The sequence below is a fragment of the Lolium perenne genome, chromosome 5 (genome assembly GCF_019359855.2).
Source record: "Lolium perenne isolate Kyuss_39 chromosome 5, Kyuss_2.0, whole genome shotgun sequence".
Taxonomy (NCBI): Eukaryota; Viridiplantae; Streptophyta; class Magnoliopsida; order Poales; family Poaceae; genus Lolium; species Lolium perenne.
Genome location: NC_067248.2, coordinates 159,478,317 through 159,488,318, shown reverse-complemented (window position 1 = coordinate 159,488,318; position 10,002 = coordinate 159,478,317). Strand labels below are relative to the sequence as shown.

At 39.7% G+C, this 10,002-nt stretch overlaps 1 long non-coding RNA gene across 4 annotated transcripts; it reads left to right on the top strand.

Annotated features, from left to right (window-relative positions):
• Positions 1-1,042: 1,042 nt before the first annotated feature.
• On the top strand, positions 1,043-9,397 carry LOC127300369 (uncharacterized). Of its 4 annotated transcripts, XR_007851131.2 has the most exons (5): positions 1,043-1,624; positions 1,890-4,319; positions 4,467-7,878; positions 8,626-9,027; positions 9,167-9,397. It is a non-coding gene; the product is annotated as an uncharacterized lncRNA (long non-coding RNA). The 4 variants fall into 4 exon arrangements; XR_007851132.2 differs by lacking the exons at positions 8,626-9,027; positions 9,167-9,397 and having other exon boundaries at positions 1,890-2,019; positions 2,855-4,319; positions 4,467-8,002; XR_007851133.2 differs by lacking the exons at positions 8,626-9,027; positions 9,167-9,397 and having other exon boundaries at positions 1,890-3,961; positions 4,055-4,319; positions 4,467-8,002.
• Positions 9,398-10,002: the final 605 nt, after the last annotated feature.

Sequence of the window (10,002 nt, the reverse complement as noted above, 5' to 3'; positions counted from 1 at the left end):
TGCAGGTGGAGCACGTGAAGGAGAAAAAAATGATGTTGCGGAGAACAATGTTGTTTAACACTCACCACCTGTTTTGCAGCAAACAAATAATTCCATTTATGCTGATAGACCGAGGCATAACAAAGGTTCACGTCCTCGTTTAATTGAAGAGTGTAATCTTGTACATTATGCTTTGAATTGTGCTGAACAGATGGAGCATGATATTGAACCTGCTACATATGTTGAGGCCGTTGTATCCGTTGACCGCGAGAAGTGGATTTTTGTTATTAAAGAGGAGATGCAATCGCTTGACAAGAATGACATATGGGATGTTATGCGCTTGCCTAAACAAAATAAGGTTGTCTGCTATAAGTGGATATTTAAAAGAAAGAAATGTTTGTCTCCTAATGAGCCTCTGAGGTTTAAGGAAAGGTTAGTAGCAAAAGGTTTCAGCCAAATTTCATGTATTGATTATAATGATGTATTCTCTCCGGTTGTGAAGTATAGTTGTATTCCTGCATTCTTTGGTATTGTGACTATTCATGATCTTGAGCTTGAGCAGTTAGATATGAAAACTTCTTTTCTGCATGGGAACTTGAGGAGAAGATATACATGGACCAGCCTGAAGGTTTTTTTGTGCCTGGTAAGGAGAATCTTGTTTGCAAGTTGAAGAGGTCCCTTTATAGTCTGAAACAGTCCCCAAGATAGTGGTACAAAAGGTTTAATTCATTTATGCTTGCACATGATTTTAAGAGATTTCAGTATGATAACTGTGTTTACATCAAGTTTTTTAATGGATCACCTATATACTTACTGTTATATGTTGATGATATGTTGATTGCTGCCAAGAGCAAGAAAGAGATCACCACTTTGAAAGCATCCCACGGTATGATTGCTGCACCCCCATGGAGCTCTCACAGGCGTTTGGATTTTTGGCCGTTCGATCGAGGTGACGTGGCGCGATCTCGGCCGGTCGTTCGTCCAGGGCGCTGAGGCCCTCCCGCAGACCCACTTTTTATCCATGGGTCCTGTAAAGCCCTCTCGGCCCAGCCTCTCGCGTCGTGCGTGCCTGCGAGCAGAGGGAAAAGGGCACCCGTCTCCTCCCCCAATCCCCTCCTCCTCGGCCGCCGCCACCGCTGCTCGTTTGGCTGGCCGCCAACCTCCTCTTCGCCCCTGCTTCTCGCCGCCGGCGACTGCGGCCACCGCTGTATCGTGCGGGTATCCCTAATCCCCGTGCGTGGGTGCTCCTCCCCATCCCCTCGTTCTCCTCCTCTCCCAATCTGGTCACTTCTCTCCTCTCCAGCAATCCCCTTCCTCCATTTCATCTCCGGTGAGCTGCCGTCCCTCGCGTCCTCCCTCTCCGGGTCATCAAGGCCAAGGATGAGAGCGAGATCCTCATGGTAGGCAAGCTGGTGCTGCAGCTCGGCTCTAGCATGGCCGCGCTTTCTACAGAGTTCGTCGGCTCCGGCGAGGCATGGAGGTGGGCGTCGGGCGTGGCCGTCCTCAGCGGTGCGCTGGCCGCGCCGGTGAACACGATGGAGCACGAGTTTTCTTCCCTCTTGCGAAATCTTGAGCTAGGGTTTGTGGGGGCAGCAGATTCCTGAGTCCACGCCATGAAATCGAGAGCAGGAGGTGGTGCCTTCTGGTAGGTTTTGATGTGCTTCTCATTCTTCCCCTTTGATTTTTTGCAGCCATGGAGCTCCTTTGCCATGGATTGGTTGAGGTGTGCTTCTGGTTGACCCCTGCAGATTCGATTTGTTTTGCTCCTTATTACATCTCTCTCCCTCTGAGATTTTTTCTTCTTGGTATTTTACTCTTCTTCCTATCTGGAAGCGTTTTGGGTCTCTGACCTTTTTTGTTTCTTTTCGATCTCTTCATTACCTCACCGTTTCTTCCAAAAAAAATTGCAGGTCATTGTCTTCCTGGAGATTACCGCCTTGGACCTGCATCTCGTGGTACTGCTGTAGCACCAATGCTACAAGATGTGAGGGCCTTTCTCTAAAATCATGAGGGCAACACTCGGTTAAGCTATCCACACAGGTTTAATTTTGCAACATTGACTTTCCTCAAAATATGTTTTGTTGTTTTGGTGGTGAGCAGACTAAATGTAGTACTCCATTTTGATGAATTGATGTTACCATACTTTTGAGCAGCAAAAATTCTATCGCTTATCCTGATGGATTTCTTGAACGAGTTGTTGTTACTTGTAGCTTGTTACAAAATACAGATCTGAATCTGACCAAAATATGACCTTTTTCTTAAGTTTCCTAATGTGTTTTTAGGAATCAAAACACTTGTTCTGTAAAAGGATAACATCTCCCTTTACTTTTACTATTGCGTATGCTTCTTTTTCTTGCTGGATCGAGCAAGCACAGTAAGAAAAGAAGTTGTATCAAATGCATTCTGCACTAGCAGGTTCATATGTCTGACATGCTTTTTTTCATTAGAACTTGCAAGTGGACATCGAAAAGTGAAATATTCCTAATAACTTAGAACATATGTGTTGCTTTGTGGTTAATTGCTTTTCTTAATGGTTATTTGAGTTAAGTGTAGAGTTTAGAAATGAGTTGAACCATATTACTTCAGAGAAGAGATTATGCAACTGCATAGCTGTAGTAGTTGTACTACTTTTGAAACAATACAATTCGATGTACATTATACCCAGGTCCAGGAAATTTCTCAAGTCAAGTACTATTACTATGTGCATTTAGCAACAACAAAATCATTGATTTAAATATTCATAAATAAAGTATCACTGTTTGCCAAACCTTCGCTTATGTAAAGCCCAGGTTATGTAGGACTGTATCTGTATGGTTAGCTGCACAAGCACCTTCGTGTAAAGTTCCTTTGATTTTCTCACGTTCATTTTTTCCAGGTAGTCCATTGACAACCCATCCACGCCATCGTCCTCGCCTCACAATTTTCATTTGTTATGCATAGAGAACTTTTCAAGGTTGTATTTTTCTTTCGCAACTTTGCTGTGTTTTGAAATGTGCAGATTTCAGTCTCGATGATTATTTGGCTGAACATGACACCAATTCCCAAGCAATAGAGATGGTGTGACAGTAGGATAATGTACCTGTCCTTTTTTTGTTCATATTGTTTACCGATACAATTATGGTATGCGTATGTAACGACCAATCTCAGAAATAAGTAGAGTTAGGGCGATTGAGGAAATATGATGGAAAATTATAATTACATGGTCATCCCAAATAGGGATGATTGAATAGAAAATCTATATCGTTATTAGTTCATGAAAGTACGCATAATGTGATAACTTGGATGTTTATGTTCAAGAGAAGGTGCTCTGTTTGGTAGCTATTTATCTCATTTTGGCTGCTTGTTTTCAACTTGATTTTAAGGTATTAGTTCTTCAGTTACCGTTAAATTTTCTTTTGATATTGGTTCATATTACTGAGTAATAAATATTCAAGTAAGAACATTATAATTTCATGTACCATCAGTAACCTCTTACGACATACTCCTATGTGATATGAATTGATAATTTCCTGTTGCATGAACATTGTCCATTATGGTGTCTCCTGTAATATGCTTTGTTTCTCTGTATGTAAGTTTGTCAAGAGATCGGGTAAATATAGGTCCTCATGCAAAACCTTAATTTGTAAACTATTGATCCCTTTTCTCGTGAACCATTTCTTTCCTAAACTTTAACATGTCTCCCTTATATTTGTGATATTTAAAAAATAGAAGGGAATCATCCAACATATATTCTTTCTGATCTTGGTTCTTTATTTGCATCCATATTTATTGAAACGTGTCTACATATTTACTAATTCATAGGAATGCAGAAAATATAACATGTGTATTAAGTCCTGCTAGCTACAGTCTCTGGCTCAGAGGAGGTCTTCTGATAGCATTTTCGGTGACGAGCATTCTTTTGGACTTTTTAGAAGCAATTCTTAGGCGACGAGCATGTTGAATCTACATAGATTGTTTTCAGGGTCATACACTCTTCCAAAAGGTCTGTTGGTTGATACAGTCATATGTCATTTTGCCTTTAATAATCAAAATTGGTGTCTCATTCTCAAACTTCTCTTTGTTCAACCACTTAAAGAATTCTTTGATGGCTTCTGTGACAACATTTTGAAGAAAAGCTGCATTTAAAAGCTCAGTGATGAAGCCATTGAAGATGCCCTTGAGAAGGTTCAACACTACCTTTTGTTTTACTGATACTATAAATTTATAGAATAAGGAACTCAGGTTTGACACACAAGGTGTGGAACCGTGAGAAGATCATCATCATCCCCGGCCACTCATCTTCACCAGCGACGAGCGGGCGAACCGATAACTGGGGACTTCTGCAACGAGTGGAAGATTAGGTATGTTTATGCCATCAAAGACCTCATCCATTTTGGAGTATGCCTTATTGATTAGTCCCATTCATTTTTTTTTAATGTGGGACCATTTTAGATTTTATTTATTTAAAATAATATTTGTGTACTCAAAAGATTACACTTATGTTGTAGGAAAATTCACAATAGAGAGGTGTTTGCCAGATTGTGCCCGCTCAAGAAGGCCCGCTGCTGACTAGACGAGGTATTCTACTGACCGCTTGTGGTTTAGTGGTTTAGCAGTATTGTCTTAACCTGCTCTAATACTTGTATATGTTCTCCTTGGTACTGATTTTCACACGTGCAATGCTGGAGCTTTTGGTCAATTTGCAACTGGAATTGAAAATACTAATGCAGGTTTGATATTGGGACTAGAAAGGTTCTTCTCAAGGTATGCAAACAAGTTTAGGTACTCCCAGATATAATTGACATAGTCTTAAATGATAAAGTAAAAAGATGTATCTTTCTTTTAGATGTTATTTTCCATCTTACTGTTATTTTCCATCTTACTGCTAGCACAGTTTCCTACTGTGTATTAATATAATTTAGTTAGCTTTCTGATAGTTCATTAGAATAGCCAGTCTTGCATTTTTGTGACTACTTACAGTAGTTTCTTTGGATCGTCTTCTTGGCTGCACCAAGCCTTTTAAGTTTATAAAAATTAAAATCCCCATTTTACATGTCTAAAATGAAAAACATGTGGCTTTTGCCACTGAGTGAAATTGCTATTTTTTTCTTGAAAACGCAATTTCATTTCATTGAAAAGATAGAGTTTACAATCCTCCGAGTAGTTCTGCCATCAACCTGGGATGTCCACTAAATACATGTAACTCTGTTGTAAATTGCTATTTTTGTACTGTCATATTTTACATAGTCTGTATATTTTTCTGTACACATAGCTTCCTGTCTAGCAAAATGTCTAGGCAGCCAGGGTTCAGAGACTCACCACCTATCTTAATAATAGGGGTTCCTCCCCATGTTAGTTTGTTTTTGGTCTTTCGAAAAAAAGAAGTCAGTCATGAGCAAGTGCTTGATAAAAGATAGGTTGTCGTTCAGGTGTGTTTATGTACTATCATACCTATGGTCTGGTTTGGTTGTAAGAAGCAGCTCCGCAATTAGTTAATATAAGCCGTTCCTCAATAGGTTCTTAGTTCCTAGAAAATTTGGCTTTACAATTTTGCTAGCAAATGATACGTGTGAGTTGCAAAAATAACACATTCATTTCTTATTTAGTGTGTGAACTCAAGGGAGATGACCATAGAAAGATAGAGCGGCTATTTATGAATATAATTTGGCTGACTAAAATTCAACTTGCTTTGTAGTTACTTTGGTTCCACATATATTTACATTTTAGCCTACTTTGTCCAGTGGCTCAAAGTAGACCCATGTCCCTCTTTCCAATAACTTTTTTTGTTAATAGAGTGAGCTACAACATTTAGTTTGTGCGTAGTTTTTAGTGAGCAGTGCTTTTGTTTACACAATTTGTACTCTTTTCTATATGGCATTTAAGTCTTTCCTTGGCCCTGCACCGCCTCACGTGGCATTGTGTTCGGCCATATATGTTCACCCGAGTTTTAAATGAGGTATGTCATGTTGCTTCTCTTTGTCTGTTCATGCAAAGTTCAGTATTCCTGTTCCTAGAATAATCTATGGATAAGAAAGATAGAAAGTATTATAGCAACCATTTTCACCAACATTAACTCAGAGTTCCTTCTTAGTCACTGAAGGATCAGACTGTAAAATCGGTGAGAAAATTTACAGATTATCATGGTTTGCAAGAAGCATTAAAAATTGCTAAAGACTTGAAGCGTTTATTTAAATAAATAATCCATATAAATAGATTCATCATTTTATCTTTGCATATAGATAGATGCATCATTTTATCTTTGGTTAGGTTTGAAGCATTTATTTTTGTAGTATTTTATTTTCTTATTCCAGAAAAATAATTCATCGTACTTGATTCTCTACAACCCTGTCTATCTTCTTAGTCCGGAAGAAATAACTTTGTACTTGATTTTTCTACTCCCCCTTTTATCCTTGCATAAAAGAAGAATTTTTATTAGCTCTAAAAGGCTCTTTGGATGCACCATCGTTGGTCATTACACAGTATATACCTCACTTTGGGAAATTTGCCGTATTGCTTGGTTTCACTTTGTTTGGTAGATACATATATATGAAAACATGGCTATGATTTCTGTTCATTTTAACTCGAGTCTCCGGTTCTATCTGCAGGTACTAAGGGCATGTACAATGCGGCGCTTAGCACATGCGCTAGGGATAGTAATCCTGGCCGTTTTGATCAAATCCCTGCCGATCCTAGGATACAGCTTACATCGGCTCTTACCCATGCGCCGATCTAATAATGATCTGACTTTTTTCCTTCGTATTGTCATCATGCTTTTTGTTCATACTAGAATGGTCCTCCTTGCTTGATGCCTGAACCATTACCAAAGAGTATTACGTAGGAGGAGCTAGCCGAGCTAGCCATTGAATTAATTACAGCGTGGCCAATCCACTTTCGGTATCTTGGGTGACTTCTGATTCCTTACCTACTTGGAAAATGGTGCTTTAATATACCACTCATTACTCTGAAATTAATTAACTAAAATATTTTATGCTTCCATAGATCTGCCTAAAATTACCTTATCACACAGTAGCTTGGCATTTCCTACTAGCCGTGTCAGAAAGATTATTCTTTGCCTTCCATCTGGTTATGCCATGGAAATAGGAATCGATAGTTTCATTGTCGTTCAAGCTCCAAGGTAGTTCTTTTGTTTTGACACTGCATGCTTTGCTGCTCCGATATATCCATCATATTTTAATTATCGGTCACAAAATATATTTGGGGTTGTAATAGCTACACATGAAAATCATGTATATTATTTTTTGGAGAAGCCATCTTTTTAAAAGCAAATGGAAGTTATGTCAAAATTGAGCTCTGTAGTGTGGTCAAAGATTGGTCTTTTTTAATCTACCACTGAGATGCTCTCCTTGTTAAAGGTATCAACTTGTCAGTATACCACCAGCTGAAGTAAGTTGAGAGTAACACATCTCATGAGGGCTAGCTATTTAGATCTTGCATCCACAAAGACATCAAAAAATATGAAATAGATGAAACTACAATTTGGTAGCAAATTGAACTGTATTTCATGGAGAACAATATTTAGTTGTGTCGCTTCAGGTGGTAAGATAAGATTCTTTTAGACCATTTCACTTCCAAACTAAAAACGTTGAATATCTGTAGAATGGTTCATACTTTCTTTGTGTCTTTCATTGGACTACAACCTTTTAATTTGAATCCTCTCTGATGTGTGCAGACATGGACTATTTTCAATGGGTTCCAAGTTCCGAAATCAGCTCCTCTCTTGATGTATTGTTATGCTATTTCCGCACCATTGTAAACATTTTGAGTAGCTCTTATCGAACAACATATCTCGCACTTTACACTGTTGGACCCTCTCTCATGATGAGTTCAGAAGTAATTATGTTAGACGTGGCTGCCGCTTGACAGTGATTTATATTATTGCTTGGCTAAAAAGGATTAGAGGTACATTATATTTTTCATGTGATTAGTATATTCTAAATGATACAATACCCAAAATACTTTACCCAGCGATTGACTATGTGAAAGGTTGGGTGGCCTATGGACTGATAGACTTATTTTCTGACTATTATCATCGATTTGTATAAATACTTGATGCATTTTTGATGACGGGTCTTGAAACCAGTTGTAACATATTCTTCTATTTATATGGCTGTACATAAGCGCGTTTGCTACTATGTCGTGATTTTGTGTATTTTGTTTATCCTAATTTCATCCTATTGACTTTGTTTTGAAAATCATTTAGCCACGTTACACAATGTGTAAATTGTCACCTATTCTACGGGGTCGTGCGCCAAGGCGCACATCTAAATCTAGTAATTAAGTAGTGAATTTGATATGAAGGATCTTGGTGCTGCTAAGAATATACTAGTTATGAAAATTACAAGAGAAAGAAAATCTAATGTTTTATTTTTTAGTTAGCAAAATAACATTAAGAAAGTCCTTCAACGTTTTAATATCCATGATGCAAAGCATGTTAGTACACCTATTGGTCCTCACTTTAAATTATCAGCATTGCAATGTCCTACTACCGATGGAGATATTGAGTACATGTCACGAGTTCCATATTCTAGTACTGTTGGTTCTTTGATGTATGCCATGGTTTGTTCTCGCCTTGATTATGAGTTTGGTCAGTCGATACATGGCCAATCCTAGTAAAGAACATTGTAAAGCTAGTTAGTGGATTTTCAGGTACCTTCGTGGCACATCCAAAGTTTGCTTGAAGTTTGGCAAGAACAGTGAGGGACTCGCTGGCTATGTGGATTTAGATTTTGCTACCGACTTGGATAGGAGAAGGTCCCTCACAGGTTATATGTTCACTGTTGGTGGATGCGCTGTGAGTTAGAAGGCAACGTTACGACCTGTTGCTGCTCAATCTACAACCGAAGCAGTATATGTGGCTATTGCTGAAGCTTGCAAAGAGTCGGGTTGATTGAAATTTTTGTATATTGAGCTTTATGAAGATGATTCTTGCATTAACTTGTTTTGTGACAGTCAAAGTGCCATATCCATTACTAAAGATCAAATGTTTCATGAGAGGACAAAGCACATTTAATGTCAAGTACTATTATGTTCACGACATTGTTGCACAAGGTATGCAAGATAATCCTTGTTGATATGTTGATATGATGACGAAGCCAATTCCTGTTGCCAAGTTTGAGTGACCTGGTTGATATAACTGTTTAACCTAAGTATCTATTAGCGCTAATAAATGTTTTTCTTTGTTGTTCAGGAGATTGTTGAGATTCATGCTACAAGGTGGAATTTATCTCAAGGTGAAGTTTGTTATATTGTGATCCAAATTCATACGAAAGGGAGGCTAATTTCTGACGAGCGGAGCGATGCCTGTCGCCTATATGTATATCTTGTAAACCGCCGGCTAGGGTTTATCAGATTATAAGATAACCCATGGTGTTTGTAAACACCTCCTGATAAAGTGAACTTTTGCTGGCTAGCGTCCGTGATTTTTTCCCTTTGTGTTGGAGGGTTTTTTACGTTAAAATCTTGTGTCTCCGCTACATTTTTCTTATCGTTCTTTGTTGTTTATTTGTCGCATTTATAACAGGCCTACCGATCGGTAGCTGGCCATATTATAAAATAATTCATATTATTTAAAAAATGCGCAAACATACAATCAATAACAATTCATATTACCGCGTAAGGGCATCTCCAGCGGCGCGACGCAAACGGACGCTGAGCGACCGTTTGTGTCCGCCGTGACCGGAAATACGTCTGGGGCCTGTTCCAGCGGGGCGACGCAAAGTGATCGGGCTGTCCGCGGAGACGCAAACCTGGCCCAAATATGCGCCAGGTTTGCGTCTCGGCGGACGCTCGGCGGACGCGCAAAGTGTCCGCTCGCTTCCCCACCGGGCCCGCCTGGCAGCGAGTCTGCATCGAGGGCATCGATTCAGGCGGTCAGCGCTTCCGCGTCTGCGCCGCAGCCTTCACCATAGATTCAGCGGTCGGCCGCTTCGCGTCTGCGCCGCAGCCTTCGCCATCAATGGCGCGGGCCGGTCGTTTCGCGCGCGCACTGGCGGGCGGCGGCTGGGCTTCTGCGGCGCCTTCAAT